Source organism: Oryzias latipes, chromosome 22, assembly GCF_002234675.1.
Source record: "Oryzias latipes chromosome 22, ASM223467v1".
NCBI classification, from domain to species: domain Eukaryota; kingdom Metazoa; phylum Chordata; class Actinopteri; order Beloniformes; family Adrianichthyidae; genus Oryzias; species Oryzias latipes.
In genome coordinates, this window is record NC_019880.2 from 5,701,654 (window position 1) to 5,718,628 (window position 16,975).

The window sequence follows — 16,975 nt, forward strand, 5'->3', positions numbered from 1 at the left end:
GGAAATGCTCTGATGACGCAGTCTCCCTGCTCTTAGTTGCTGTGACAAAAGGGAGGAATTTAGAAGTTTAGCTTTTTCTTTCTCATAGATTTTTTGTATATTTAATTTTTTTTTTTCAAGTTTGATGTTTTAAACCATTGTTTTGTACTAGCGGGGCAAAAGTACTTTTTTCAAACCTTGGTGGTGTTGTCTGCTTCCCTAACTGTATCATATTATTCATCTCCTCTCTCTGTTTTTCTTCAGTTCCTGATTTTTTTGTAGGTTTCTTATGATCAGAGTCTGATGCTCGCACTTGTTTTTATGAATAGTAGTTTTTTGTTTTTTTATTGTAGCATGTCTGGGGGGCGGGCAGGTAGGCTGGTTGGCCCTGTGTGTGTGTGTGTGGGGGGGGGGGGCCTAGGGGAGGGGGAGGGTCCACAACCAGTACGCATATGTGTGCATAAGTGTGCGTGTGTGAACATCAGTTGTATTGTGTACATGTTGACAAGTTTTTTATGTGGGCATTTTTGGAGCCCACAGGTATGTTTGTGGCATATAAAGTTTAGCCTAAATTACAAAAGGGGTTTATTTAAATATACACCTAGTGTGTCACGTTTCATAACCCTTATTGTAACAGTCAAATCTGTCCAACACAAGAGGCTTTCAGCTCTCATCTGCCTGCTCAGCTGTTGGACAGGACAAGTTAAAAAAAAAAAAAAAAAGGAAAAGAAATAATAATAATAATTGTAGCATGTCAAAACCTGTTTTTCTTATTGGATGAAAAATATTATTCTATAAACACAATGACATCAATTTTGTCCTTTTTACAAGATTTTTAGGATATAGTTGAAAAAAATCAGTCAATTTTCTGAACTGAAAGTTTGTCCTTCTTCATATCTGAATTTTCTTTTCTTCTCTCTGAGTTGTGAGGTTTTACACTTCAGACTCCCTCATGTCCTGACTCCTTCATACAAAAGGTTCTGCTGCGGTTCCGGCTGCTTTGCCTGTCAAGATTCTTCTCTCCCATAAAATGGAATTGATGAAGATTAGTATTTCCAAAAGCAATTTAACAGAAAATTAGAACCTAACAACAAAAGACCTTGAGAAGCATGTGGAGATGCGGCTCTCACCAAACCCACACCCACTTGTCACCACCACACTCACACTTTCCTTGTCACGTCTTCATTTTTAGCAGCCAGCAGCATTGCAAGGAATATGAGATGACCACCCACAGACACGCACACATCCTGCAGGGAAATGTGAATGGCTGCGCTCCTTTAAAGAAGCTAAACACAATACTGCCTTGAGCGGCAGCGATGAGTAACTCACAAATCTGCTGTACGAGTGCGTCTGCATGCAGCACATGTGTGCAAAGTTGGGCGTGTGCTGCAGTGAGAGTTGTGTAACCAAGAACGGGCAAACACATGTGGGAGTAGAGACCGACATTAATCACACTCTGGATCAATTAGAACACGAAAATGTGAGAAGAACAGGCTGCGGTCGGCTGCACAACTTAATGTCTGATTACGGAAACGCCACACCCATCAACACACAGGCACAAACACAGAATTATGGGATGGAGTAAATATCACTTTTACACACAAGTAATCCAAAAATGAAAGCCAATTTAAACTTTGCACTTTTAACTTTGAGTCACACGGCAGCCCTCAGCAGCAGGGAGTTTCCTGGCTTAAACACAAGGGTGTGTTTGCAAACAAAGTCTCCAACTTAGTTAGTTTTCTACTACAGAACTCTGTTCCACAACACCAATACACCTGAAAACATGGCGTGCATCCCCAAGAGAAAACACTGCCAATGTATAAGTAATGATTAAGGTGAAAGAGAAGCAGAAGACCTCCTTTCAAACAGGAAATATATGCGTTGTCCCCCGACTTAGGATGCTACCCAAGGGAGGCGTTTTGGAAACGGTCCGCGTCCCCTGGGAAGTGTGTGAAAGACATCCTGACCAGACGCCCTCACCACCACCTGGCTCCTTCGATGTGGGGGAGCAGCAGCTCTAGAAGGAGACCCACTGAGATGACAGAGTTCCTCGCTGAGAGGGGAACCCTTAACCTATAGAAGGAAGCGGATTCTCCCAGTCCCTGTGCGCAGTTCAGAGTCATCAGTGGGCATCCCAGTACGCTTGTGATGATGACCAAACTTAGAGGAACAGGTGTGCCTTTAATCTTTGCTTCTAAAACAGCCCGAAGTGGTAAGTGTAAAATTTCACTTTATATGTAGTCATCCATAACTATTAGTTATACATCTATTAATGGTTCTAATTAATTTTACCCTTTAATGCCTCAAATGATCCTTTCATTTGACCCTTTTACGCCGACAAGCTCCAAAAGATCTAAAGACCGACCGAACATAAAAACAGAGATAAATTGGTGCTAAAACATTGAAGAGTTACAGTCATTCAAAGAACGTCAACACTAGAAGTTCCGGTGTTAACAAGTTAATTAAGATCAGTTCCCATGTACGTCCATTTAAAGATTTACAGCAGAACTTTTGAAAAACCTATTTTTCCTCTCTGGTTGCATTTATTGTTCAGGATAACTGTGATGACTCTTGACTGACAGGATGGTATATTCTAAGGTCTACAAGAGCCTGACTAAGTGTTTTGCACAGTCAGGTTGTATTTACCACTCACTACTCTTTGAAAGTCCAGAAATAGGTGAAGTCATACCCAGTCAAAGCAGTTTTAGCCACTGACCTCAAAAACTGACCATAAATCTGTCCAAACCAAGAGGAGACATCTCCTGAGGTTTTTGGGTGGTGACTGCAGCTCCACTGTTCTTCAGGGGAAAATTCCAATTCAGAACTTTGCCAACTCAGATGTGGGAAAACGAGTTAACTCTGTGAGGCTAGCCACCTAGACTTTATGTTTTCTTCAAACCCTGATATGCCAGCAGATTGCTTTTCTGTTTATCTGAAGATCAGGAACCAAGATCTACTCAGGTCACACACTCAGGGCGATGTACTACATTTATCTCAGTAGTAGTACTTCAAATTGTGGGAAGTTGTTTGAAAAAACTTTGTAGTTTCACAAAAAAAAAACTGTTTATTTCCAGGCAAGATGTTGCTTGAAATGCTGAAAACAGATATGAACAGAACTGACAGGAGCAAGAATACAACAGGATGTTCTGAGTTTGTGGTTCAGCCCACAGGTTCAATCTACATCAGTCTGCTCTAAACCCACATAACCACAGACAGTCTAACTTCATTACATCAAGATGCTACCAGCCCAACCTATCGTGATGCTGCTAAACAGGCATCCATTGTCCTACTACACCTATGTGAGAAGCTCAAATGAGTATCGTTCATGGATGCACATGAGCTGAGGAAGCCCTGGAAGCAACGAGCATCTGTGAAAAGACGCACATGTTTGAGGGAATGCGGCTGTAAACAGCTTCCAAGCGGGCCAGATGCCCACCAGCACAACTCCAGCGCAAAAAAAAAAAGGATCGTGCACAATATGCTGGTTTAAAAATGAAATGTTAAAAAGTGCAATGAAGATAAAAAGACAAGGGCTAGGAGTTAAATGTAATAAACAGATACCTGCAGCTCCTAAAATGTGCAGAATGCAGTTTGTTTTAAAGCAAGAACTCAGAAGGAAAGCTGTAAAAAATATATGCATGCAGTGCTCGTCATAGCAACTAAAAGGTGAGAAATGTCTCATTTCCATCCTGTGGGTCGAGCCTCTTTTCAGAAAGTTGATATCACGTCTCAAGGATGACATCATGTTTCACACCAGAAAGGCATCGCATCTCAAATTCACACTGTTACATCCCGCTTCTCCTGCTCCCTCGTGTTCTTTGATCAGGTGCTTCTGTAGAAGACAATTTCCTTCTCACCTGAGTCGCTCCTGCTTAAATAAAGCTTATGAATAAATAAACACAGCTGATCTGCTTCTTTGGTTTTCTTCACAGACTGGAAGAATCCAACTTTGGGAGGGATGCAGGTACTGAAGTTACAACTTCAGTCAAGCTACACTGCTCCTTTGGATTTAGATGGTGGGGGAAAAAGGAGAATAAAACAAGATATCTTGGTTTGTGAGGCACCCACAAAAAAGACTCAATATCCTTTTTTTGACAGATTTTTTTTTAGATTTACTGAATTCATTTTTATAACTTAATTACAGTTTGACTGTTTTAATTGGATTTTTTCTTTTTATTGAATTTAGAGTTGTCTTTTTATTTGATCAGTCTGAAACACTTTGTTGCTATTAGCTAATTACATAAGTGAAGACAGTTTCATAAAACTTGATGTTCAAATTATAAAAACACTGAAAACATTAAAGTAAACACATTTTCCATTTAATCTGACATAATTTGATGCATAACAAAAAAAGGTGAAAAGATGCAAAAGGTTATTAGTTTGATGAATTCTTTCACAATAAAATAAGTTAAATGGTTTGCACCATGAATACTTCAAACATTATTTTAAACATTAAAGTTAACTTTTTCCCCACAAATATCTGTAGAATCTAAAATGTAACATTAGTATTTTTACTTGAATACAATTAGATGACTAAGGTTTAAAGTTGACAACTTTTTTGAGGATAATAGAAGTAGTTTATTAAAATATCAGAATTTGGGCTGAATTTTTAAAATATTGAATTGATCAAAATGATCTAGAAAACAATTTTTTGTTCAATACATCCATAAATTGATTTTCCTTTAAAGATATATTGGGTTTTTGCATTTTTTCCAAGAAAATTCTTTATTTTTAATGGTATAATACCTCATTTTGTTAATGAAAGTTTCCCTTTAATTATTTTAAGTGACTACTTCTGTCAAAAAAAATGTCAAAAATGGTTTTGGATCTAAATTTGAAAAATAAAAACAGAAATGTAGTAAGTTATAAACTTGTGGGTCAAATTTAAATCAATGTCAGTACTTTGTTGTTTCCAGCCTTAACATGGAAAATTCTATTCTATTCTATCCCACATCACATAACAAAGCAGTTTTATTGTTGTTTGTGTCTCACATAAGTTTGTTTACGACACATGCGACAGGTCTTGGTAGTCAGATCACAGAAAAAGGCACCTTTGGGGCTAAAACTGGAGCATAGCTGCTGTTTTTTTTTTTTTTTTAGGACTGTGGATGCCATGCAGGCTTCATGTGGGTGCAAGCATCACATGTCGCAGGGGGGCTGGCCTGCCCTTTGTCAGACACACACACACACAAACTTCCACATTCCCCACAGTTCATGCACTGCTTTCTGTGCAGACCTCCAAAAGTCAGCGCGTTCAGGCAGGATCCAGTTACAACCGACAAGATCCTCCCGTCCTCACACTCCTGCATTCAAGCATCCATCACCTCACAAGCACGTCCATTCTTTATCCCTTTCTCTTTTCTGAGTCACTCAGTGTCTAAAGAGGAAGAAAAATCACAACAATACAAAAAAAAAAAAAAAAAAAAAAAAAAAGGAAAATGCTTGTCTGGGTATCAACAGGTGAGACTGAATAGGATGGACTTCCAGGTACTGAGAGATGCAAAAGACTGAAAAAGAAATGTATCTGTAGAACCCCAAACAAAAAAAGAATAAAAGCCAAGAGAATGCATAAAAGAGAAAAAGCTTTAAAAGGTGGAATTATTCCAACAAACGAACATAAAAAGAAACTACTGCAGTTATTATAAAATGTCAGTGATAATGGGAGAGGTGGGAATTGAAGCACGGAGGTCATCATGGGTGATCATTAAAAGAAAAGACATTCATCCGAGCAAAGATGCTTCTGAAAATGCTCCACGTCTATTCTTGGTGAATTCCAGGGGGGAGACCCTGTGACTGACCCCCCACCCCATGGGATCTGACAGGATATCATCACACCACATGCACACTTACATGTGTGTGCACACAAACAAACAGCATCACACTGCAGGGCGACAGGGGGTAACATGAGTTTTAAAAAAGGGTCTTTAAATACAAAACCTGCTCTATTGGAAACCTGTGAGGCAATTTGAAGTTAGAAAGCAGCTAAATGTTTCTGAAAACCTTCTGAAACTGGTTTAACTGTTCTGAAAAGCATACACCTCATACCAAATAGGGCTTTTAAAGTTATATTGAGTCAGAATATAAATGAAAAACACATTTCTTCCTTTTAAAAGACAGTAAAATTTAAAGAAAATTACTTTATAATTACATGTTTTAATTAAACCAACAATTTTTTGACACACTAGCAATTCCGTGTATTTAAGCAAACACTAAATTCTAACTAATTGAAAAGCCAAAGTTGAATTTAGGTGTTCTGTGTCCGGGGCTTGAACTCGACTTATTGTGGCCGCAGGACCCCCCCTGCCGCTCCCCGCGCAAAGATCTGCAGTCTCCAAACTTCCCTTCACGCGGAACCCTCTGATGTGCAGAAAACCCCGCGCGCGCATGCAGATCCCTCACGCCCTGTTCACAACAATCACACGAGACGGCCGTGACGCCAAGTTTGTCCCGGAGGACGGGCAGCGCCGTACCTTCTGCCTTCCGCCGACCAGCCGCGTCCCAACTCCCGTCACGACGAGGCTCGACGCGGACTGCAGAGCGCTCTGGAGCCGGGGAGGCTGCGGGCGAGAGCGGACGGATGGCTGCTCCAGCACGCGGCGACTCCGCGGGGAAGATGTGCGCGCGCGTGTGAGTGCGTGACAGCTCGCGGAGAGACTGAGCAGAGGCAGGAGTACCGGGGAACTTAGGGGGAGTTCCCGTTAGCAGAGCGGCTGGGCGGGGCCGGGTCTCACGGTTACGGCTCTCTTCCGTTCAGTCCCAGGCGAAGAAAACAGTTGGATCCGTATCACTGCTGTGGTTGAAGGAACATATTTGTTGCTGCAGGGTGTATTTTTGTATCACAGCTCTGAACTCTGACGTAACACATTTGTGTTTGGAGCCTGATGAAGACTAAAAACATGAACTCATCTTTGTGTGGGTCACAGTTTCAGGACATTAAACACTCAAATCAAACAATCGTTTTTTTTTTTACTTTTACATTTTCAGCCCTTAAGTTGCTAATTGTATCCAAATTCAAAAGACTTCATGTTAAGCACATATTGATCAACTAAATTAGAGCCAGATGACTTCATCAGATAGCCACTAGGTGGCTTTTTACACAAATACCTCCAATGGACAGCAGGGAAAAAGAGTAAAGGCTGGTTTGAATACCTTTTTTTTCATTATTCGACATTCGACATCATGATTAAATGTTCCACGTTCAGATCAGGCATGTGATGCACATTCAAGAATACAGTTGAAAGAGGCTTGGTGGGAAATGTCGAAGCAGTGCGAGTTCGGCAAATCTATTCACAGCTCCATTCCGATTTATGAAAAACTTGGTGTCATATAACTCCTTCTGGGCACAAACTGCAACTATTAATTTCTCCTCCATGATCAATTTTCAAACAGTTGGGGCTTCAGTAACTTAAAAAGGATGCCGTCCACTGGTTTAACTTTCAACAGGCATTCATTCAACGGATGCCCATTTGTTACGTAGCGCCCGAAAATGGACGCAGAAACTTGCTTAGTGACGCATGAAAGCCAGAGCTTTGTATACAGAAGCCCAAAACGCGCATTTATATGGATTTTTCATTGAAAGTGGTCGCTTAAACGTGCGTTACCAAGGGTGATGTGAACGCAACTTAGGTCACAACTGGACAGGTGGATGGGCAAACCTGTACTGGGCACACAGGCACAGAATCTTTAGATTGTTGATCACCTTAACCTGTAAAGCAAAAATCTTCAAGCACATTTTTTCTGTGGACATGCTGCAGGCAACAGGTTGTAGTGAACACTTACACAACACGTAATGGTGAAGTAGGTGAGACACAGGCACGTCGTACAGATTTATCCTTTTTTCATACCCCTGAAACCTGTTCACTGTCTTCACAGAGTGCCCATTAGTGCTGTTCAAGTGTTCGAGCGCAGCCTGTCTGTTAGAAATTAGAAAATTAGACCATCATACTGTATCATGTGTAGGCATCCTGCCCTTACGTACCCCCATGCCAGCACTATTTGCTCACACTCAGTGAGGAGCAAGGGCTGCACCCAACAAATGACCAGAGTGCAGCGTAAGGGTACAGTACGTTATAAGTGTGTGTAACTTAGATTATTCCTACAAATACTTCACTATACACCTTCAAACGCACATCAATGGACTGTTTCTTTTTCATGACGTCCCTTAAAAAAAGTTGGGTTTCTTGGTGTTTTAACATGTTCTTGTAGCCTTTTTCTCATGATTGAGGGAGTATATAAGCTTGCTTGCTTGGTCGGTTGGTCGGTCGGGCGGTCGGTCGGTCGGTCGGTCGGTCGGTTGGTTGGTTGGAAGCATTGTAGTCAAAGCAATAAAGAGAGTTCACAGATTTATCAAACTCATAACAGACATGATTAAATGCATAGATTAAAAAAAGAAACACAAACAAAGTCATACTTAAGTTACATTTGCTTTTGTAATGATCATTAATTTAAGTCAAGTAGAGCTTGATTTATTGATTGAAAAAAAGGTGGGAAGAAACGAGATAATATAATCCCACGCCTACTGAGTTAGATCACTTAATAGTTTAGCATAGTTTTCGTAATGCGGTTCTGATCAGATAGATTCTTTTCAAGTTAAAAAATAAAGTGCCCTGTTAATGATTGATTATCGTCAGAAAGCATTAATTCATGACTTCAGTAAACATTAGCGGTAACCGATATGTAATAATCATTGATTATAATGAGAACACATTATCACATTAACCAGTGATTATTGCTACACATTGCAGATCAAGTAAAGAAAATCAATAGTTTCTTGATTGAAATGAAAACATTTCAGTAATCCTTACTCCACATTACACAATGTAGTACTCATTGACGTAGAATCAACCATGGTCAGCCACAAGCTCCCTAGTCCGCTCTGTTCTTACGCATCCACTTGCAGATGACTAGATCCACGTACGTCTTTGTTTTCCTTGTCCGAGCCTAAATCTGGCTCAAAACTGTACGTCTGGATAGCTCCAATATTCCTCCCCATTTTGTAGCACAGTTAATGTTAATTTGGGGTGTTGTAAGCTAGCATCCTTGTATAGTTTCAACATTTTCTCTAAAAGTCCAGATTGATATCTTTTAAAAGGGTCCAAGCATCTTTCAGGTTTACAACTAAATCACATTTTAAGGTCCATGACCACATGGAAGCCTTATATTAAAAGAGAATAAACGATATTTAGGAAGATGTGAATTATAAATGGAAAATATATTGTTAACATCAAGCAGCAGGTGCAGCTGCACAACACAAATTGGTGAACTGCAAGATTTCTGTGCTCAAAGCCAGTGTTTCTATGGAGACTGGGACTTTAGTGCTGCCGACAGACTATGATATTGGTCAGATTTATAAATGCAGACATATTTTTCTCCGGTTAGTAACTGCAGGGATGTTAGGTCATAGATAGTAACACACACTCAGAGAGAAGCTTCAGTCCAAAAGTTCTCTGTGCTGTGTTGATAGAAAGTGACAGGCATACTTGAGATCTGACCCGTCCCTGACTCCATCCCCTACTCCACATGGCACGTCCGTGCCCTCCATCACCGTCAGAGGAGCCGTCGAGGCTGCAGGCTCCACTCATCATGAAAGAGGGGGGAAAGTGGTTCAAATGGGGTACAGTCTGTGGTCGTGGAGCAGGTCGTGTGAAGTTACAGCAAGAGTGCGGCCTGCTGATGGATGGTCTGCGGTGCGCTTTACACAGACACACTCACACCTAAGATCCCCCCCCCCACAAATCCTGCTGGAATGTGTCTCCTGTAACAACATCAACTATCACAAGGTTTGTATCACATGACAAGAACGGCTACTTAGTGTGTGTCTGGGAAAGACGGAGTTCTCCCTTAGGGGTAAAAATAAATACTCTCAAAAAGAGGAGGAGCAAACCGAGCTTAACGGGAAGACCATCCACAAACCATCAAGACAAGATGGATCAAAGACAAGAAATTAAAGTGACTAAATGTTTATTGATAATGACCTCTCTCAGATAAAATCACAAAGTGCTTCACAATTGCAAAAGAGAGCATAAAATCAGACAGAAACAGCAAATAAGAGCAATCACCTCATCAACAGGACAAACTAAACCAAAGATTAAGTCACAATAAAAAAAAAGGGTCAAATCAACAGAAAGCTCTTCTGAATAAAAACATCTTGACTTGTCAAAAACGGTCAATATGTTGCAAAGAGAAAGGGAAGCCGTTCCGAAGACGAGGGGCCACCGCTTGGAAGGCGAGATCTCCTCTGTTCTCAAAGCAAGTCCTCAAAGGACATGACAAAGAGTAAGGGGTTAAAAAGTCAAGAATGTATGCAGGCTTTTAACTCTGCAAGGCTCCAAAAACTAGAAATACTATTTTAAAATCAGTTCCAAATTTGATGGGAGCCAACGTAAAGAGGACAGTAGAGGAGGTACATGACATTGTTAATTGACAGTTACAGCCCCCTTCCATTCCTCTTTCAATCCATTGTAAAAGCAATTCCAGTGCTCTTTTAACCTGGTGACCACATTAATTCCTCATTCCTCAAAAAGAAAAAGACAAAATATTAATATTTTGTTCCATTGACACAGATTCTGAGTTTTCCTCCAAAAACCTGTGCTCTGAGCACCATTTCCTTCCAATCTACGAAAACAAGTGAGTTTCCGCATTGTGACATCACAAAGCAAGGAACAGCCCCTTCCAGGAAGAGTCTGCGGCACCGCCCCCTAGGCTAACGTACACGCCCACTTTCTCTGTAGAGCTAGCGCTGATTGGCAAAACCCTTTCATGTTATTTGCACAATATGCACATCCATCTTTGCAAAAGTTTGGATGTTGTTGCAAACACGCTGCTGAGGCTTGCTCTAAGTTGACGTCATGAAAATGGGCGACACCCACAAGAAACGAAAGGCGGTGCCTCAGAGATCGAGTAGTCTTATTCCGGGTAGGAAAATGAGCTGTGAAAATACCTCATCTTTCATTAAAAAATCTTTCCTTAGTGTGCCGAAGCTAAAATATTATCATAAAGATGGATATAGTTTACTCTGAAAGGCTTGAGAAAAGCATGACATTGACCTTTTAACTGGGGCCCTGTGTGTAGACGGTTCACTCAATACCAGCCTTTAACATTGCTCAAAATATGAGTGGGTCTTTTAAACAAGCAGCTTTTGTATCTGTGTGGCAGCTAGGTTTACTAATGTAAAGAAACAAAGTGTCTGGATAAAACCTTTCAGCATGCCCTGGCCTTTGGTACAGAGTCCATCAGACTACTGTAGTGTGAAACCCCCCCTAGAGGAAATGTGCTTTGACCTAATAATGATATGAAGAGCAGCACACAACAAAGGGGGAGGAGACTCAACCTCTACTGCAGAAGGTTGTTTGCAGCTAATCAGCCCAAACAAATCCAAAGGACATTGTGAAAGGTTCAGGACACAGGAAGCTAAGTCGACAGTGGTAACCGGGTCAGACAGGCGTTTAGCCGTTAGTTACTGTTTAACAAGCAAGAAGGAAACACTGGAGAAAGGGACTGAGCTGAAATGAGCTGACATGAGGATTGGAGAGCAGTACCCAGTCAGCAGAAACAGAGGGGAGTGATGGAGATGTGAAAGATTTAGAGAGAAAAAAAAAAACAGAGCATCTTAGAGAGGTCATTATATGGTATTTATTACAGCAACATGATCATTCTTTGCTATATCTATGTCATGTAAGACATTTTTTTTCTCTACGTATTCTGTAACACGTGTATTAGAACAGATTAACCTCCCAAAGTGTAATGTAAACATAGAAGAGCGATGGCTATGTCTGAATTCTCTCCAACTCCTAAAAGACTATATAATGTGGAGCCATCCAGTGCCCTGGACTTTAACACAAATCAAACATATGCTCACTTTATTTTGATTTTTAACTGCAAATATGACATCACCCGTTTGCCAAAAAAAAAACGTTAATACGAACATTTTACAAAGTCCATTTATGAATCCACTTGAACGATTTATAAAAAATACATATTTTGTCTTTAAATAACCAATAATTCTGTCAGGGTTGGGGGGTATGAGAGCAGGTAGGACCCAGACGCAGAGGCAGGAGGCACACGGTTCCAAGGCAAGGTGTTTAATCACAAACAAAAAGCGCTGCAGAGCAGGATAACAAAACTAAAACTAAACTTACTGTGGCAAAGCATGAAACATGGCATGAAGGGAGTCAGGGACAAAGAGACCTTAAAGACATTAGTGACGTTAATGGACCAGCACAAGAGGAAGGGAGAGACGAGACTTAAGTACACACAGGGCAGACAAGACACAGGTGAACAAGATCAGGACAGATAGGGACAAGGAAGTAAAACTCAGGAACATGACAAAACAGAACACCTTTCAAAATAAAACAGGAAACAGAACCAAACATGACAGAACAAGAAATAAAGCAAAAACCAAGACAAAAGAAACCCAAACCATGACACATTCAAACGCAATGCATTGTGGTCTATATACGTCAGTACTGAGGCATATTGTTTTTTTTACAGAGGCTGTGTCTGAATTCTCACTCTAACCCCTAACTGCTAAAAAACTGTATAGTGCGGCACTATGTAGCAGATTTTAAAAGCAATTCGGACACCATGCTCATTACTTTTTTTTTTTTACGGCGGATATGACGTCATCGATTTCACAAAGCTAAAATCCAATTGATGTGAGCGCTTTGAGACGATTATTTATGAGTCCTAAGTCTTTTGAAGATAAAAACGTGAATGGTTTATTTACAAAAACACATTTAAATACATTTATTGGCAAAAAAAAAAAGATCCGACGCAATGCATTGCGGTCTGCGTCCGTTTTTTTGCAGATACTTCTGGGAAATTTCCAGGGCATTCGATTTTGGAATTGTAGATTCGGACAGCACTACAAAATGGCGAATGCACTATATAGTGAGTAGGGAAAGAATTTTGGACACAACCCCACAGACTTTTGATTCAGACACCCCCCAAAAAATGGCGAGTGTCCAACATAGAGCACTAGTGAGTAATTCTGACTGAACCCACAAAACTTTAGTGGCTGAAGAGATAATGACACAAACAAAACCCTTTTCCTGCTAGTGGTCGGTCAATCCCAACTATATGAAGTAATTTACTTTATTTATTTGAACTTTTCAAAGTGACAATTACAGTTGCATAGAAAACATTTGTCTGCTTGTTCCTCTAGCATAAATCCTTATATATTTGATTCTGTCAGGTTAGGTTATATGGACAGTGTTTAAGTCCTAATATATAGTTGCCCAATCCGATATCAAGTCCATCATCTATCATTAAAAAAAACACATCGCCCCTCACCTACATGTGAAATACTTTGTGGTACTTTTTGTACTTTGATACTGTTCCTGCAGGTATAAAAAAGAAATGACTACAAAGAGACAGTAATATTGTATGGTATATTATTTACTGTTACAAGTAAACTGTACTGTTTCTTACCTTGGGAGTAATTCACACAACAATGTGATAAAGTATCCAAACTTAAATGTAAAGACCAAAACGAAAACTTGAGGACAAACAAAGTTTTTAAAGAAATGTGTTTACTGACATCAAAATCCTTTCAGAAAATAATTATTAAAAATGTATTATAGTCATCAAATAAACAGATTACCAACATGCAAAAAAGCATCACTGTCTTTCTCTGATATTAAAGACTTGTTTTAAAAAAAAATATATAAACAGATTTGTTTTCATGGCTTGTTTTAACAATGAGATGTTCTGTAGTTTGGTCATGCAATGCTTTGAAATTGGATTTCATATGCATTTCACGCACAAGAACAAAAGAAAACTCCGTTTGTGAGATCAGATAGCCTATTGCTTAGTTAACCACTCACGGCCGCAAAATGCCCTCAAGCACTCAGTGCTGCAAGGGGACACAACTTTTCCTTACATTTGCATTTCTTCTTCCTGTCTAAGGATACGTTCCTCTAAATAATCTCTATAATCAGGATGTTTATGGAAAGAGCAGATATTTTCTTTGTCATTTCCACAAATGTTTTTGTTTCTCATTACAGACAGAAATTGCATTTTCTGATTTACTTCTCCACCAGCCCGACAAAGGCGTGCTATTTAGATGTATCTCTATATAATCTCCTCTGAGTCCAGAAGTGTGCGTGCTCACTGCAAAAAGAGCATCAATGGCCCCCTGATGCCTTTGAGCAGTAAATGAACAAAAGTGCTGAATAAATCTAATTTTACAAATAAAAAGAGCCAGAGCTGGATAACAGGAGGAAAACACAAATAGGGGAAACGGAACAAACTAACAGGAAGACGCCACAAAGCAGTGACAGGAAAACAAACGGACTTTACTCAGACTAAACCGTCATTTGGCAAAGACCTAAGAAAACAAAGATGGCTCAACATACCAGTGGGAGAGATCTGCAGTCAGACAGGTGTGGGCACTGGACTGGAAATACATGTCGAGGAAAGGCCGATTTTCAAAATAAAACAATTTTAAAAAATGTAAAAAGTTAATTTAAATAATTGATTCTATTTAAATTAAATTTTTACATTTTTTTTCTTGAATAATTGATTCGATTGGGCTGCACAGTGGCGCAGTGGTTGGCGCTCTTGCCTCACAGCAAGAAGGCCCCGGTTCAAGTCCCAGCTGGGGGACCTGGACCAAAAAAAACATCAATGGGGGACCTTTCTGTTGGAAATTTGCATGTTCTCCCCGTGCATGCGTGGGTTTTCTCCGGGGAATCCGGCTTCCTCCCACTGTCCAAAAACATGCTTCATAGGTTAATTGGTCAACCTAAATTGTCCATAGGTGTGAGTGTGAGAGTGCATGGGTGAGTGATTGTGGACATTCTACCCTGCGACAGACTGGCGACCTGTCCAGGGTGTCCCCTGCCTTCGCCCACAAGTGGCCATAATAAAACAAATGCAAAATGGTACAGGGGTTTGAATCCCGGCTGGAACCTCCAGTTGCATGCAAAGGCTTTCTCCAGGTACTCCAACTTCCTCCCACAATCCAAAACCATGCTTCAATGGCGATCGGTTCGGGGTGTACCCTGCCTTCACCCAACATTAGCTGGGTTGGCGCCAGCAGCCCTGTGAGCCCAAAAGGAAGCAGGATTTGAAATGGGAAAGATGGATAAAAGAAAAATGAAATTTAAAAATAACCAAAAAATGAATTTAAAAAAAACATTTTCTAAAGAAAACGAGAAAAGTCATAATTATCTCGTTTAAGACTTTTAAGAAACCAAAACATATCAGAAAACACAAAGACAACAATCATCACAAATATCATAAAATATACTTTCAAACAGCTTTTGTCATTTTATTCAGTGTAAAATGACCCAATTAGATTGTTTTCCAGCAAAAAACGGGAATGTGCAGTTATTGAAAAACCAACTGTCAATGCAAGGTTTGTAAAGATTAAAGACTCAGTTTTATGACGCAAATGACCCTTTTTGGGTCAAATCTAGGCAATCCAGTGGGGTTTGTGTTGTTTATCTTTGTCAGAGCAAATACTGCATGCAAAAGTCCTTTTTAATCCGCCAAATTCTGCACAAAAAATGTTCCTGAGGGGGAAAATAAAGTGAGAAACAAACCTAGTAAGTTGAAAGGCTTTGTTTCAGCTCACTGAAGGAGAAGACTCAAATTCCCTAAAAGACCTGCCACACCTGAAGGAGCTTTACAGCACTGAGCTCAAAAGAGATGAAGCAGAGATGGGTGGAAGATAAAAGAGAAGGCACAGAGGGTGCTGACACATTGTGCCACAATGGAGCTGGGTGTGTCGCCTCACACAGCAGCGGGGATAAAGTGTGCACAAACACAGGAGATGTGAGGAGCGGGCACCTGGATCTGAGCCTCAGCTGCAAAAATGCAGGACAGGAACTTATAAACGAACTGCAGCTCAACTGTTTGGGCCCAAATCTGGCAGGCCAGCAGGAGGGGAGGCTGTTACCAAAGCCAAGTTAAAAAAATCCTGGCCTACATTTGCCATTTTACAAGCACAGCCTGCTTGCCTGTGTCTCTCTCTCTCTGTCTGGGGTTTGTCATATATGTCACATGAAAATGATGGTTAAAAGGGGAAGAGTTTTATTACTGCGTTATATGACACCAGCTGTCTAACAGGGCGAGAAGAACCTCCCCCTTCTTGTCAGGTTTTCCTCTTGGTCTGTAAGTGGAAGTGGAGGTGACTCCCGCCATGAGTCGGATAATCTGCGCATCTTCTCTGGTTGCTCCCGCCACCGCAACAGCTGCCTCTTGTCAACGATTTTGCCGCAGCAGCTGAGGACAAGGGGAGGAGCCCCCAGACCACACTTGAAAACCTCGCTTATGGCGGAGGGGGACAAGCAGGGGGGGGAGTTTGGTTAACAGAACATCAGGATCGCATTTGGAGCCGGTGGAGGCTCATGGGAGAGGGCCGGCGCGTCAGCTGAGCATGCCGGAGAGGAAGCGAGAGGTCAGGACCGGCCTTTTAATGAGGTTGTATTTGCCAACGAGTCCATCAAAGAGGAGGGTGGGCATGTTTGCCCTCCTCAGCAGAGGGGGTGCCCTCGTGTCCCCTCATGTTAAAGGTCAGGCCTGAGGCATGCGGGTGTCCACATCAGCGTGACTTTTGACCTCCCCGGCCAATTGTCGGCATGATGACTTTTCCAACCTGTGCTTCCAACCACAGAGGAGCTCTTCGTCAGTCTTCTCCAGGATCCCCAGGAAACAGAAGTGTGACACTAACTAGACAGAAGATGGCTCTGTCGGTGAAAAGAATTATTTAATAAAGGAGAGCATTTTCCGGAAAATGGTATGAAATTATAAAACTCATGAGCTTCTAGGCCTATGAAAAACAATTTCTCCCACCTCCACAGCTGAGGTCCAGCTGGCACAGATCCAACCAGAACTCCCTTTAGTAAAAACAAGGTTTGTTTCCTCGTTGGTCACAGTTAAGTCACGTCAGGAACAGAACTGATAGAGGTACCATGACACAGCCATGATTTTCCTTTTCATGTTTGAGTTTGAAGATGCAAAAGCCTGTCTTCTATGGATCTGGAGATGTTGT

At 41.0% G+C, this 16,975-nt stretch overlaps 1 protein-coding gene across 2 annotated transcripts in view; it reads right to left on the reverse strand.

Moving 5' to 3' along the window:
• Window positions 1-6,851, reverse strand: part of ppp2r3a (protein phosphatase 2 regulatory subunit B''alpha) — a 59,157-nt gene extending 52,306 nt beyond the window's left edge. Inside the window, exon 1 of one of the 2 annotated variants that reach the window (XM_020713792.2) lies at window positions 6,450-6,850. The gene's annotated coding sequence lies outside the window, so the exon portion shown is untranslated. Of the gene's footprint in view, window positions 1-6,449 lie in introns of both variants that reach the window. The other variant, XM_020713793.2, reaches the window with a different exon arrangement.
• Between the last annotated feature and the right edge of the window lie 10,124 nt (window positions 6,852-16,975).